Source organism: Mauremys reevesii, linkage group 6 (genome assembly GCF_016161935.1).
Source record: "Mauremys reevesii isolate NIE-2019 linkage group 6, ASM1616193v1, whole genome shotgun sequence".
Lineage (NCBI taxonomy): Eukaryota > Metazoa > Chordata > Testudines > Geoemydidae > Mauremys > Mauremys reevesii.
Window position 1 is genome coordinate 39820271 of NC_052628.1, and position 15074 is coordinate 39835344.

Genomic DNA, 15074 nt, shown 5'->3' on the forward strand with positions numbered 1-15074 from the left:
TCCCTCAGTTCTTCAGACCACGATAAGCACAACTTTTTTAAATGATCTGAATGCAAAATAAAATATCTAATACAGTGGTTCTCAAACTTTTTTCCCTGCTGACCACTTGAAAATTGCTGAGGGTCTTGGCGGACCGCTTACTGATCTTTCCAAATGTTCTTTGTACCGTTAGCTAACTATTGTAAAGCGCTTTGAATAAAAGCGTTATATAAAAAAACTTAATAAATGTTTTTTGTTCTACAAATAAAAGCATACAACTCATATTGTAATATCAGTATCTTACCTTTCTAATGTGATGGATATGCCCTCTCTCCCCCACTGTGGCAGCCGCTGAGCTGGGGCTGGGAAGGGGCGGGGGCGTGTCTCCCGGCCACCGCAGCCCTGGAGCTGGGGAAAGTCACCTCTTTGGCCACACGCAGCCCTGCATGTCCCAATTCCCTCCACCCCCTCTTCTCATCCCACTGCCCCCTCCCACTTACCCCCTATTCCCCCCAATGCCACCACCTCACCTTACATGTGCGTCTTCTCCAGGGTCCAGGCACCTAATTAGTGGAGCCATGCCTGCGTGGCTTCACTAATTAGGTGGATGGCCCACCATTCTCTCCTGTGCAGCTGCCCAGGTGCGGACTTTAAAGGAAACTATCCACGGACCACCTGAATGGAACTCGTGGACCACTGGTGGTCTGCAGACCACAGTTTGAGAACCTCTGATATAATACATATATATCTAATTATGCACAACATTGAGTAAACTTTTGTCTCTTTTCCTTTCACAGAATGTTGGCTTTGAAAGCTCAGGGAAGAAGCAGTAGGGGGAAAAACATAACACAGTGGTAAGTATCATCATGTTTTTTTTTTCTTTTGAACCAGCAGCATGTTTATTAAAATATGTAAACACACTTTCAATTCTCAAACAGGATTGACAAATGTATTTTAAGACTTTATGCTACATCAATCCCATGTTGTTGTTCTAAAATATTTTCCATTGAGAACTGATGCCAAATTTTAAGGTTAAAAATATCTGCTGTGAGAGCCAATTTGAAGGACGCATGTTTTCAAGCTAGTTTAGGCACATTTACGTGTTACTGTCTATGTGAAAGGAGGATATATAGGAAACTAAGGGGAAAACGCCTGCTCTAGAATTTCACTGTCCATTGTAAAGCTCACAATATTTTTAATAAATGTTTGAAAGATGGTTTCTGGATCATAAAAATATGTTGTGAGGCAGTAGATGTATGGAGGATATTTGACATTTGCAGAGCTTTTCCTCAGCTTCACCCCCAAATCTGAAAAAACTTTTACATCTTGGAAATAAGAGTTCAGTGCTGCCCCATTAATGTAGGATCACTGAAAGTATTTAAAATTTATACGCACGTGATAATTAATATTATATAATTATATTTTTGCTGCTTCTGGCCAAATTTTATAGAAAAGCTGCAATATGGGAGTCTGCTATATTTAGGCTGATGTCAATGTAAATACTAATTTCACCTGAAGTTGTAAGGATATATAAAGTGTCTGTCTGCAACTGAACAATAAAAAAGAATGATAAATGAAATATTTGCCTATTTGTATGTATCAAGCTTGTAGACAAACGTCTCTGGTATGTCTTCCAAACAAATGGAATTATGATAGCTACTTCTGTCTACTCTGAGTGTTTTTATAAGATTTTCTAGTTTGTGGAAATGCTAGTTAATGACACCTCAGTGCTCATAGGTGTATTTAAACTGACAATATTTTTAATTAGTCTTCAAACATACTTGTGTGAGTATTTTTTAACTACCATTGTTTTAAATAATGTATAAGATCATTATAATTGAAAGATTAGAGAGTTTTTTTTGCTTTCTTTCTTTGTGCATTAGACACTGCTTTGGGCTAGTGATTGCAGATGCACTCTGCCCTGAGTTACAAGGGACAGTGTGTTGCTGCTCTCTGCATTCTTTCTTTACTGCGCGAGGATTTCCATTTGCTGCTGGTTCATGCTGGTATAAATTACTACCACTATCTCTTCTTCTCCCTTCCCCAACACTGGCTCAGCTGAGCTGGCCAATATATGGCAGGTGAAACTAAGCACCTACTCCCAGCTGTGGGGGTGCAGGTAGTTGGAACACAGCACTTACTCGTGTACATCCAAATGGAAGCACCAAAAGGGCCAATCCAAGAGCATAAAGAATTAGAGAGGTCTTAATCCTTTTGCCCATTTGCTCAGCCCAAGTCACACTCTAGCCCACTTTGTATAGGCCACCTTCATTGTTTGCTTAGTAACACTCCTACTCATCCAGATACTGTGGATTAAAATCAAACATTTAGAAATTCAGAGCAGACCTCATGCTATTACTTTATCAGAGTCGGATATGTGCTCTCAACCTTTACTCTGTGTTAATGTTTTTGTTTCAGAATATAACCCATGGAAACAGTATTGTGGCTTTTAAAAAGTCCTAGTTTTAATATGACATTTGTTAAAAAATTATCTGCTTTTCATCTCAGTTTAACAAGAAGTGGTTATTTGATTTTACAATGAAGAGCTAATGGCATTTCACTAGTAGTTTTGGCCTAATTAATAGCTGAAGTGTACCCATTTCCTAGTGGACGTATTTCTTAATTATCATGAAAACTAATAGAAATAATAATTGTTCCAGAGAGCCTTCCTGATACTTTTTTTGGTAAATTTCAGAAGTCCCTGCTAAGCTGCTTGAGGTGGGCTTGGTTTGTGTGTGGTTTTTATTAACACACTCATAAATAAAAGCTGTTGATTTGTTGAACTAGTTATCAAAACGGAATAATCATTACAACAAATGTATGGCTTGATATGGTTATATTTTTAGTGAAATGCATTTGGGTTAAAGCAAGAAATTGTAACCCACCATCTCTCTTGATTCATTTTTTTTTATTTCTAACGTGATAAAGAAGACAAGATATATGTGTAAGATTTGACTAAAAACTTTCTTTGTTTTAAGACTATTTGTATCTTTAATGTTAATTTTGTAATATTAAATTATCAGAATGAAGATATTTAGAATTTGCTTCATGAAACAAAAAATAGTTCAGCGAACAGTTTAGTGAATACAAAAATAATAAAATTGCCTAATGCTAGTGTCATGGTGTGGTGTCATGTGATGCATGTACAACTTTGCATCTAGACTGAAGACAGAAGATGACCCCCTCCTTCAGTTTAGGATTTTTATTCTGTTGGATGTCAGACCTCTGGGCCTCTGAACTGACCTTTTTCCTTATATTTTTTAATTTTGCAATAAACTGTTTTCTTCTCTTTTTGTAAATTAGCAACTAAGTTACTCTTTCTGTACATATTTTTCCTTTTTTTTAAAAAAAAAATCTCAGATTTTGTTGCTCTTTGCCATCACAGTAAAAGGGGGAACTCTATATCCTTGTAAATATAAATCTCAGTAAATATTCTAGGATAGGAAAGAAGTTGGTAAAGTACAGGTATGAGCTAGAGAAGAGAGTCAAAACTTAAGAATCCATGTAAGTATAACACATACATGCAAGCAACTGAATATTGATAAAATGTACAAGTGATTATATACAGATGCTAAAGTCTAACTCGTAAGATGGGTGAACTAGAGTGCCTGGCATTAAATGAGGATATTGATATAAGCATCATGGAAATTTGGTGGAATGAGGCTAATCAATGGTACACGGTAATACTAGAGTATAAAATATATAGGAATAACAGAGTTGGTCATGCTGGGTGCAAGAGAGGCACTATGTGTGAAAGAAAGCATAGCGTCAAAGTAAAAATCTTAAATGAATCAAACTGTACTATATAATCTCTATGGATAGAAATTCCATGCTTGAACAATAAGAGTATAGCAGTAGGAATATACTACCGACTGTCTGAAAGGAGGATGATGGTGACTGTGAAATGTTCAGGAAGATTAGAGTTTTTTAAGAAATAGATAACCCAAAAGTAAGGTGGGATTTCAGCTATCTTCATATTGACTGGATATATGCAGTGGTGAGCTGGAGCCAGTTCTCACCAGTTCCCAAGAACTGGTTGCTAAAATTAGACCTCCGTGGAGAACCGGTTGTTAAAGGGCCAGGGGGTGGGCAAAGAACTCTGGTCCGTGGGCCGGACCATCCTGTTGCTCCCAGGATTCCCAGCTGGGGAGGCTGAGGTTCCCCCGGCCCCTCCCCTGTTTCCCCCCAGCTGCAGCGTGGCCAGCCACTGGCAGCAGCTGGACAGCTCAGCTGTGCTCCTGAGTCATCCTGCTGCTTTGAGCTGCAGGCAAGGTAAGTGGGGGTGGGAGGCTACAAGCTCCAGGGCCGCTGGGGGGGGGGCAATTTTCCCCAGGCCCTGCAGGGGCCCCCGGCCCCACGAGTATGTCTCTCCTTGCCACTCCCCCACTTCCCTCCCCCCTTAAATCAGAACTTTTTATAGGGAACTGGTTGTTAAGATTTTGGCAGCTCATCACTGGGTATATGTCACCTCAGAAAGGGATGCAGAGAAAATTTTTAACAACATAAATGACTGCTGCTTGGAGCAGCTAGTCCTGGAACCTACAAGGGAAGAGGCAATTCCTGAGTTAGTCCTAAGTGGAAAATAGGATCTGGTCCAAAAGGTGAATACACCTAAATCGCTCAGTAATAATGACTATAATGTAATGCAATTAAATTTAAAATCTTCTTTTTTGGGGGGGAGGAGAGAATACCAAAGAAACCCACCACGGTACCATTTAACTTCAAAAAGGGGGAATTACATAAAAATGAAGAAGCTAGTTAAACAGAAATTAAAATATGTCACAAGGATTAAATGCCTGAAAACTGCATGGAGACTATTTAAAAACACCATAGAGACTCAAACTAAAGATATACCCCAAATAAAAAACAGCAGTAAGAGAAAAAAAATAAAATTAAAATAAAAGTCCATCACAGCCGAACAGCTGAGTAAAAGATGTGGTTAATGGCAAAAAAGCATCCTTTAAAAACTGGAAAACAAATCCTAATGAGGAAAATAGAAAAGAGCATAAACTCTGACAAGTCAAGTATAAAAGTGTAATAAGATAGACCAAGAAAGACTTAAAAGAGCAACTAGCTAAAGAGACACAAACTAACAGCAAAAACTTTAAGTACAGCAGAAGCAGGAAGCCTGCCGAACATCATTGGGACCTGTGGATGATAGAGTGGTAAAAGAGCACTCAAGGAAGGTGGGAACGTGGTAGAGAAGCTAAGTGAATTATTTGCATTGTTCTTCACTGCAGAGGATGTGGGTGAGATTCTAACACCTGAGCCATTCTTTTTAGGTGACAAATCTGAACTGTCCCAGACTGAGGTGTCAATAGAGGAAGTTGTAGAACAATTTAAACAGTAATAAGTCACCAGGACCATATGGCAGTCACCCAAGAGTTCTGAAGGAACTCAAATTAAATTGCAGAACTAACAACTGTATTATGTAACGTTAAATCAGCCTCCAGATGACTGGAGGGTAGCTAATGTAACACTGATCTTTAAAAAAGGCTCCAGAGCAGTTACCCTGGCAGTTACAGGCTGGTAAGCTTAACTTCACTACCAGGCAAATTGGTTGAAACTATTAGTAAAGAACAGAATTATCAGACACATGGATGAACATGATACGTTAGGGAAAAGTAAACATAGCTTTTGTAAAGAGAAATCATGCCTCGCCAATATATTAGAATTCTTTGAGGATGTCAACAAGTATGTGAACAAGGGTGAAGTAGTGTTCTTGGACTTTGAGATATCCTTTTGACTAGGTCCTTAACCAAAGGCTCTTAAGCAAAGTAGGCAGTCCTGAGATAAGAAGTAAGGTCCTGTCATGGATCAGTAACTGGTTAAAAGATGGAAACAGAGTAGGAATAAATGGCCAATTTTCACAATGGGAAGAGGCAAATAGCAGGGTCCACCAAGGATATTTATTGGGACCAGTGCTATTCAACATATTCATAAATGACCTGGAAAAGGGGGTAGACAGTGAAAGAAAATTAATCAAGATAGTTAAGTCCAAAGGTGACTGCGAAGAATTAGGGCTGGTCTACACTGGTGGGGCGGGGGGGAGATCGATCTAAGATAAGCTATTCACGTAGCTGAAGTTGCGTAGCTGAAGTCGAAGTATCTTAGATCGAGTTACCTACCGTCCTCATGGCGCGGGATTGATGTCCGCGGCTCCCTCTGTCGACTCCGCTACTGCCGTTCGCGTTGGTGGAGTTCCGGAGTCGACAGGAGCGCGTTCAGGGATCGATATATCGCGTCTAGATGAGACGCGATATATCGATCCCCGAGAAATCGATTGCTACCCGCCAATACGGCAGGTAGTGAAGACATACCCTTACAAAAGAAACTCACCAAACTGGGTGACCAGGCAACAAAATGGCAGATGAAATTTAATGTTGATAAATGCTAAGTAATGCACATTGGAAAACATAATCCCACCTATATATACAAAATGATGGGAACTAAATTAGTTATCACTCAAGAAAGAGATATAAGGCCATGTCTACACTACAAAATTATGTAGACCTAAGTTATGTTGGCATACAGATACTGGAGTTATTAAATTGTTTGTTTGTGTGAGTGCACAGTTGGATCCTTGTATTGGCAGTGCACATCCTCACCAGGAGCACTTTTATTGATGTAGAATGCAGTGCTCCATGGGTAGGTATCCTACTATGCAACTCGCCACCTTCCAATGCAGGGTCTTTTGGGAAGTTCTTGCAATGCCTGATAGGGCTGAAATTAGTTGCACAGGGGTGAGCGGGCACATGCAGTCAACTTCCCATAATATAGTGTTGTCTTGCCTGTAATTTCATCTGCAAACCATAATATTGCATGCTTTATTTGAAAATCCCACAATCTCATGAGTCCTTCCTTGCTGTCTGCCATCTCTGACGGAAGCATGGAGCCTGCACAGGTCTGCACTGTTGTCATGAGCGTTGTAAGAAGAGCCCTGGGGAACAAGATGATTCCTTGGAGGCTAGGTTGAAAGAAATGATTCAAGATTATTGGTGGCATTCGTAGAGCAGCTGAAGGTGGTGGAGTGCTAGTTCTGGGCCCAAGAAACAAGCACTGACTGGTGGGATTGCATTGTCATGAAGGTTTGAGATGATGAGTAGTGGCTGCAGAATTTTTGGATACAGAAGGCCACATTCCTGGATCTGTGTGCAGAACTTGCCCTAGCCCTCCATTGTAGCAACACCAAAATGAGAGCAGCACTGACCGTGAAGAAGTGATTGGCAATTGCAGTGTGGAAACTTGCAAGGCCAGATTCATTTTGGAATCGGGAAATCCACTTCAGGGGCAAATGTGCAGGGCAATTAATCACCTCCTACTATGCAGGACTGTGACTCTGAGCCAGGTGCAGGACATGGTGGATGGTTTTGTGGCAGTGGGGATCCCGATCTGCATTAGGGAAATAGATGGGGCACACAGCTCTACTTTAGCACCAGACCACCTTGCCACAGAGTACATCAATATAAAGGGCTACTTTTTCTATGGTAATGCAACTGCTGATGGATCGCCAGGCATGCCTTACCGACATCAGTGTGGACTGGTCCGGGCAGGTGTATGACCTATGTATCTTTAAGAACACAGGACTGTTCAGAAAGCTGTAAGCAGGGACTTTATTACCTGACAGGAGGATTACCCTTGGGGATATTGAAATACTAGTAGTGGTGCTGGGTGACCCAGCCTCCCCCTGGCTCATAAAACCATACACAGGTCACCTCAACAGCACCTAGGGGCAATTCAACTACAGAATGACAACTGAATATACTTTTGGTCATTTGAAGGGTCGCTGGCTTTGTTTACTCACAAGATTAGACTTCAGTGAAAAAAATCCCAATAGTTATAGCTGCCTGCTCTGTCCTGCGTAATTTCTGTGAAGTAAAGGGGAAAAAATTCTGCCAGAGTGGAGGTGGGAGTGGCTGTCTGCTGAATTTGAACAGCCAGATACCAGGGCTATAAGAAGAGTTTGGCGTGGAGCTATACAGTTCAGGGAGGCTTTGAAAGACCATTTTAATAGTGAGCCAGAGTGGTTTGTGTTGCTGCAGTGTGCTCTACCTGGCCTTTCTCTTTTGTGCTCCAGAATGACTCTTCTAGTGATTGCTGTATATGTAGGACTATAACATTATCAATGCACCTATTAATATTGTTAGTGAATTATGATGTTCTAAGTTCTGTGACACAGTGCAGTAAGAGGAAATTGCTGTCAAACCTGCTCATCACCAGCCAGCATATGTTGTGAACTAATAAAGATTAATTATATTTCAAAAAATAGAATTTTATTCTGTAACATGAACCAGTGAATTAAATAAAAACACTGAGAGCTTAATAAAACTTAATAAATTAAGGGAACAACTTTTGAAAGGGAAAGAACAGTCATTTCCATTTCAGGTACGAATACACCAATCATATCTTTCACAGGTCAGTGTATGTGAAGCTGTAGTTTTCTTTAATGTCCCCCGGGGTGGAGTAGTAAAGGTAGTGCACTGACCTCTGATGCCACATGGAATGTTATAGGGTGGTACCAATATAGAGTTCTCTGTGGGCTGCGGAGGGAGGCGAGCACAGGACTGTTGAATCTGCAGGTCCGTCAGAGTATGCAGCATCTCTATTTGCTCTCTGAGACGTGCAAGCATCGCTTACTGCATGTCCCTCTCCTTTTCTTGTGCCTTTCTCCTCTATACTCTGTTCTTTCCCATGCTGTTTGCAAGGGTCATCCTGTTCTGATGCACCACCAGCTTGTAGGATCTCCTGACACATGTTATCCCGAGTCCTCATCTTTCTCCTCCTTATCTGGCTCAGGCGTTCTGCAAGTTTGGAGGGGTAGACGCTGAAGGCCACAGTGGCAGCAGCTGCAGATACAACACACACAGGAACCATTCACAATGGAAATGGAATCTTAAAATGATGAACTCACTCCCCTAGCTCCCCCCAAAGTTGTAAGCACTACATTCTCTCTTTTGCTTGGGAGTCAGGGTGAGTATGGCCTTCTGGGGGTTTGGGACACGAGGAGGGAATAGCTTGCTTGCGTGATTCAAGTTATATAGGGCAATGGAACTGAATCCTGGCACCGTTTTCCACAGGCATGGTGATTTTAGCTGATATTTCACTCCTCAGGGTAACAGAGGCAGAGAGAGCACAGCTGCTGCTGGTGTCCTGATGCTGTCTGGGCCCACATACTGCTAGCCTGTATACTGCAGTGGTGCCTGCTGATGTACTTGCCGAGTGGTATGAGAAAGTGTCTTACCACAGAGGAAGAAATAAGACATTCCTGTGATGGGTTGGATCACAGAAACCCCCTTGGGGCTGCCAACTGATGTGCCAAGACTACTTCTGCCCCTGCTTTCCCTGCCAGCTTGGGACTCCAGCACCCTGTCTTGTTGAGCCAGACACACCAGTCTGCTCCAACCCAGACCCAGGGTCTGAACCATGTGCCCCAAAGCTGCAGACTTAACTGAAAGCAACTTAAGCAGTGTTCATGTCTTTAGCACTCAGATGCCCAACTCCCAGTGGGACCCCAAATAAATGTGTTTTACTCTTGATAAGGCTTATACAGGCTAAACTCATACATTGTTCACCCTCTATAACACTGATAGAAAGAGCTGCACAGCTGTTCTCTTCTCCCCTCCCCCCCCCCCGTATTAATACATACTCTGGGTTAATTAATAAGTAAAATGATTTTATTAAATACAGACGGTAGGATTTGAGTGGTTCCAAGTAGTAACGGACAGAACAAAGTGAATTACCAAGCAAAATAAAATAAAACATGCAAGTCTAAGCCTAGTACAGTAATAAAACTGAATACAGATAAAATCTCACCCTCAGATGTTTCAATAAATTTTTCACAGACTGGATGCCTTCCTATTCTGGGCACAATCCTGTCCCCTGGTACAGCCCTTGTTCCAGCTCAGGTGGTAGCTAGGGGATTTCTCATGATTGCAGCCCAATTTGTTCTGTTCCACACACTTGTATATCTTTTGCATAAGGTGGGAATTTGTCCCTCTGGGTTCCCACCCCTCCTCAATGGAAAAACACCAGGTTAAAGATGGATTCCAGTTCAGGTGACATGATGACATGTCACTGTAAGACCTCAAGCCTTCATTTCTCCCAACCTGACTCACAGCAAGGCCTGCCTGCAAACAGAGCCATCCACAGTCAATTGTCCTGGTTGATGGGTTCCATCAAGATTCCAAGCCACCATTAATGGCCCATACTTTACATAATTACAGTAGGCCCTCAGTTATATTTCATATTTCTAGTTTCAGTTACAAGAGTGATATTTATACAAATAGGATGACCACACTCAGCTGATAAGCTTTGTAATGATACCTTACAAAAGACCTTTTGCATGAAGCATATTTTAGTTACATTATATTCACACTCATCAGCATACTTTCATAAAATCATATAGAGTGCAATGTCACAATTCCTACCCAGAAACTTTTGGCACAGGATTGCAGAGTACCTCCATGAAAATTTCATCAAGAGGTCTACAGAGGTTTCACAGGAGATCCCTGTGAACATAAACAAACAGCTCCACAAAGCCCCCACTAGCCATCTGTAGAGGGGAATGAAAAGCAGATAGCAGCTCTGCTTCTCTTGATTGTTCCAGTAGCTCTTGTAGCGCAGATAAAAATGAGCAAACCAAAAGATATGTCCTGTCACTTTGGGGGTGCCATGCCCATAATTTCAATGTAAACTGCATACTTACCAGATGATGTTCCTTCCCCTGTATCAGGATTGCATGTGCTCAACTGGCTGGACTGCGGTGGAATCAAAAACAGGTTGTGACTTGCTGTGGAGCTGGATCCTCTGGCTGCCTGACCCCCATGCTGCTGCTCCTCATCCACCTCCTTGCTGTTCACAGAATAGGCCTGTGACTCTGGCTCCTCCTCCTCTGAAGTATCCAAGGTGCTCTGGGGTGGGGGGGCGCAGGGGAAGATGGAGTCTCAACTGAGGATGGCATGCAGGTCTTCATAAAAGTGGCAGGTCTGCGGCTCCGCACCAGATCAATTGTTAGCCTTCTGGTATGCCTACTGCAGCTCCTTGGCCTTCATGTGGCATTGTTGCTGATCCCTCTTGTAGTCCTTCACCTGCATCCCCTGAGCTATCTATTAATAGATGTCCATGTTCCTACACCTGGATCGGAGCTGTGTCTGCCAGACACTTCTCCCCACAGGCCTAGGAGATCCAATACCTGCTGTCTACTTCAGGCAGAAGTGTGGCTGGAGTGTGACGCCAGCATGGTCAGCTGGGCAGTTAAGGTGTGGTTGCCAAGTTGAGCAACCAGGAAAAGAAATTTCAAAAACTTGAAGTAGGACCGCTTCCCGTCTGCCTCTGCCTGGGCAGCAAAGTTCACAGTGGTGAACAGAGCACTTGGTGTGGGGCATTGTGGACAGCTTCTGGAGGCTAGTAACAGTCAGTGTAAGTAATGCAGTGTCTGCACTGACATTGCAGCAACATAATTACAGTGACCATGACTCTATGCTGTTTGGGGAGGTGGTGTTATTAAATTGACATAGAGAGGCACTTACGTCAGCAGAAACCAAATTTAAGTGAAGACACTGCCACAGCTAGGTCAATGCAAGCTGCTTTGCATTGACCTACCCATGTCGTGTAGACCAGGCCTTAGGGTCATCATGGATAGTTTTCTGAAAACATCTGCTCAATGTCCAGCGTCAGTGAAAAAAAGCTAACAGAATGGTAGGAACCATTAGCAAAGGGGTAGATAATACAAAATATAATGACACTATATAAATAAAGAGGGGATGGATCACTTGAAATTGTCCTGTTCATTCCCTCTGAAGCATCTAGCATGGGCCACTGTCAAAGATAGGATACTGAGCTAGATGGTCCGTTGATCTGATCCAGTATGACTTTTTTTTATATTCTTATAGAATATGAGAGAATCAGATTTTAAAATGCCTGCCATTTGCTGTCAGTTTGGCTGGTGAATGAGTACAACTTCTGTTTGATTTGCGGTGGGAGGGTAGGCACATTGCATTATACAGCATCCAGATAGGCCTTATTTTCCCCTCAGCTCTGAAGAAACTAAGAATCTGCCTCTTATAAAGAGGAGATGTTTCCTCAGCCAGTAGGACCATTGTAGGATATTTCTTCTTCCTTGCTACCTCCTTTAGATCCGGGACTTTTATTTAAGGGTTTTGCAGAAGATAAGGAGCCCTCGGGTTCAGGATTGGAGGATGCTTCAAATTCCTTGACTGCCCTTGAAAAGAGGCAGTTGGCACAGAAGACTATTTTGGCACCATAATTGGGAATCAGGGCTCCATTATACTAGGTACTCTACAAATACTTATTAAAAAATATATAGGCCTTGCTCTGAAGAGCTTGCATTGTAGGTTACAACAGAACATAATAAGTGAATGAAATAAACAAATGGACAGGAGTAAAGGAGAGGTATCATTATATTAAGATTTGATTTTTTTAATGAGCATTAGTCATAGCTTTTCACTTGCCGATAGTTCAGCTGTTCACTAAATGTCTTGACCAAATCCTTAAAACACGAGTAGACCTATAGGGTTCCACTCAATTTCTTTTGCTTCAAGAGACACCAGTGCATGCCCCTGACTTTTGAGGTTACACAAGTGTTTCTTTCGGGCAAGATATCAGAGAATGATAGTGTTCGGTTTCCTTCAGCTCTCTAAGACACACTTACTATTTCTTCTAAACCATGGGGATAAGTGATGCTGCTCTCTGGAAGAGATTCATTTACAATGAACTAAACATTTTCACAAATCTGTCTCACTTCACAAGCATGCCAGATGTATTTAACCAATATCTGGGCATATTCCACAATAGGCATGTCTCCATTGTAGGAAGAGAGAAGAATAGAACACTCATGTTTTTTGTTCTTCATGACATCTCTAAAAATGTGCTGAAGACATGTCTCTGCTTCAGATGCAGCTTTTGAATGCAGATTCCTAAGCACTTTCCTATACGTCTGTATCTTTATAGACTTGGTGAAGTTAAGTGAATTGAGTGGTGCAGCAATGGGAATTGTTTAATGTGTCCATTTTTTTAAATCTGGTTCTCATTTTTTTTCTGTACAGTGACTCCATTTTACAACATCAAAATTTGAGGTCTGCTTCCATCTAGCCTAGGGCAACCAGATAGTAAGTGTGAAAAATCAGGACAGGCAGTGGGGGGGGGGAGGGGTAATAGAAGTCTATATAAGAAAAAGCCCCAAATACCAGGACTGTCCCTATAAAATTGGGACATCTGGCCACCCTAATCTAGCCAGAAAAGGGTGGTTGTGACCTCTGTAGACCTGTTCACATGTGTTTTGAGCAGGCTGAGAGGAATGTGACAAAACATAATCATGCCCACCCCACCCTCTCTTTGTGATCTGACTGCTGGCTCTGAAGTTACATCAGCAGCAAAGCTGAAAATGAAACTGGTAAACACGCTTCTTGTTGGACCCGAGGAAAAGTATACTCCTACCAAAGTAGTGCATAAGTTGACATCTTGCTAGAGCATGTGACAGGAAATATAAGTGACTATGAATAATACAGTGAAACTAGCTATACATGAAATATTGTAAACAAAGTAAACAAATTGCAAATACTTTTTTCTCTATCTTTATTGTAATTTTAGATATTAATTGTAACAGAAGGTATAATATTTTCAATTAGAAATGTGATTTTGAAGCCTATGGTGTCCCTTTAAATAGCTATGAGGCACAGTATTTCTGTTTTAATTGCATGTTTAAACATACAGCGTTATAGTGGGATCCTGCCAGATCTTGGGTAGGAGTGTTCTAGGAAACATCTGGATGCTACAGGAAGTAGTGGTGATTCACTGGATGGCATTTTTGCTTCTTAGTTGTTACTAAACCCATGTCCAAGCTTCGCATTTGGGGCACTGTCTGTTTTTCACAAAACCTGATGATTTGTATTTGGGTAAAGATCCTGTGGCACTTGTAAAACTACAAATTATTCTAACTAGCAGAATAATTACATTTTTCTCACCTGAATTCTTCCAGACGATTTTTGACCTGCATACTGTATAAGTTACTTCCTGTGCTGAACTGTTGTGCAATGTTCCTTTGTCCTGTTCAATAGCTTCCATGTTTCATACCAGAGTTAGGCTGAACTTCAGTGGTGGGTGAAGTGATCTGGGTTTCTTACCTACTTGACAAGGATGGCAAGACTTAATTAGTGAATGTTTCTGACGTATTCAGAGAACCTGGGAAAGTGATGTAAAAATATGAGGTATTGCAACACTTTATTTGAAAAACTGTTAGTATCCTGTTCGAGTCAAGGCTTTTGGTGGTATTCATGTTTGAATAGGTGAAATTAAGGTAGAGATAAAAATGAAGGTAACCCCTTCCCCTTTGAAAGTGCAAACCAGCTGAAATGGGTTACTGGTTGTTAAAACTTAAAAAAAAAAAAAAAAAAAAAGCGTGCTGATTTTTTTAAATTTTTTTAAAAAAATAACTTGCTTCCAGGCTAAGAAGTTGGAATACGTATCTTCTTCCTGAAGTGACTTTTTATGGGTGAATTATCTCCCCCCCGCCCCCCCCATGCTAAAAAATACTGAACTGGGCCAATGCCAGAGGTCACCTCTGAAATTAGAAAAAATACTAAGGCAACCTTTTTCTGAGCCAACTATATGTAGAAAAATAGATTGTAATACCAATTATGACTAATTTTTTCGGTGTGCATTTTAAGTATGCAGTTATAATAACTTAAATTGTACATTCAGAGGAACATAATTAATTAATAACACTGAAAAGGGACTTGTGCCACTTACATGCCCCAGAATTTTTGTGCTTCTAAATGGTGTATACAATATTCTTCAGCATTTCCAGGGAGAACTTTTGTGCTTGAAATTGAAGGTTCAACAGCACCTCTTTGCTTCTTTCAAGTAAATGATCACGGTTTGTGGTGATTTTATTTGCAGTAGCCAAATGCTATCTCTTTCCTCTGTTAAAACAATTTTTGTTTGTTCAAAGGAATACTAACACATGAAATCTTACTAATTCTATTAAAAACCTTCATTAAAAGAATATTAAGGTTTAACTGGCAAGTACACATGAAATGCCAAAGTAAGGGTAGTTGCACAAGCGTAACTCTTTTCTC

The 15074-nt window shown here is 41.2% G+C and overlaps 1 protein-coding gene across 11 annotated transcripts in view; it reads left to right on the forward strand.

Moving 5' to 3' along the window:
- The window catches only part of ERBIN (erbb2 interacting protein), a 249589-nt gene that overhangs the window by 94110 nt on the left and 140405 nt on the right, over positions 1-15074 (forward strand). For all 11 annotated transcript variants that reach the window (XM_039544892.1, XM_039544893.1, XM_039544898.1 and 8 more), the window contains one exon: positions 777-833. The gene's annotated coding sequence lies outside the window, so the exon portion shown is untranslated. The remainder of the gene's footprint in view (positions 1-776; positions 834-15074) is intronic.